Source organism: Octodon degus, unplaced genomic scaffold (genome assembly GCF_000260255.1).
Source record: "Octodon degus isolate 3935 unplaced genomic scaffold, OctDeg1.0 scaffold00018, whole genome shotgun sequence".
In the NCBI taxonomy this organism is placed as follows: Eukaryota; Metazoa; Chordata; class Mammalia; order Rodentia; family Octodontidae; genus Octodon; species Octodon degus.
In genome coordinates this window covers 24,418,969-24,420,238 of record NW_004524594.1, presented here as the reverse complement: position 1 = coordinate 24,420,238, position 1,270 = coordinate 24,418,969, and positions in this window count along the sequence as shown.

The following is a 1,270-nucleotide window of genomic DNA, read 5'->3' as shown; positions in this document are numbered from 1 at the left end:
CAGATGAATGTCCATTTTGTATCTGTGTATTCAAAGTGGTTAGGATAGATATATAGTTGCATTCTCTTAATGAATAGAATGATTTGTCCTAATGATGTTTGTGAATACGATCTCAAGTCCACATCTTGTACAGCAATTAACCACTAAGAAGAATATATGCAGTGTGTTATTTGTTGAATCTGTATTTCTGATTTGATTTGAAACTTCTCATTGCTATCTGTTTATCAATAAAATTTTGAAAATAATGATCTCAGTAAAAAAAAAAAAAAAGACTTCAGCTGCCTCGTGTCCCATTCCTGCCCTTGATCAGATCACACACCTTACACCATCAGTCCACCTTAAACATGCAAGAATGATTTTTTCAAAATAATGTGGATCACATCACTTTCTTAGTTAAAATCCTCTAAGCTTTTCCCATAGGACTGGAAACAAGCTGCCAATTATGTCTGAGTCTCTCTACAGCCACTTGTCTCTCTCCTTTGTGAAGATTGGTGGGTTCCATGAATGCTACGAAAAGCACAGTTTTCCTTGTTATACTCCGTTTTGTCTGGAACACTGAAGGGGCTTCTGCTTGGGACGATGGAAACTGAGTTTGGAAGCCTCCTGCTGACAGTGAGTGAACTGATTGTGTGAAATGGACAGATGTTTGCATCCACTGAATCAAATGAATATTTGATGATAAGATTAGCAAGTAAACATAATTGTCTAAAGAATCAAACACTGATTCCTTTTCCTAAAATTTCTGCTGCTCTATTATGATGTTAATCTATATATTTCAACTTGATATTGGTTTTTCATAAGTATGTATTCCACAATTATTTTAGTATGTATAGTCTATCCATCTTTGCTTACTATTATATTAGGAAATTTTTTAAGCACTCAATATACAACATTTCATCCTCAAACCATCTTTCTAGGTAGCCTGATAATCACTATCATCTCCTATTTGCAGATGGGATGAGTAACCCCAGCCATAGGTGCTGTGAAGGTCGCCAGTCTCCTAGAGGCTGTCAGACCCAGGCACGCTTTTCTGCTAATGTGGACTACTGCTTCTCTGCTGTTTGCTGGGATGCTAAGAAGAAATTACGTCAGACAGACACATCATAGAGGTCACTGTGTCCTTTTAGTAATGACAGAACTCTAGAGAAGAACATCATGCATGAAATTCTTTTTTTTTTTCAAAGTTTTATTGATAAACAGATAGCAATGAGACAGTTTCAAATCAAATCGGAAGTACAGTTTCAACAAATAATACACTGCATATATTCTT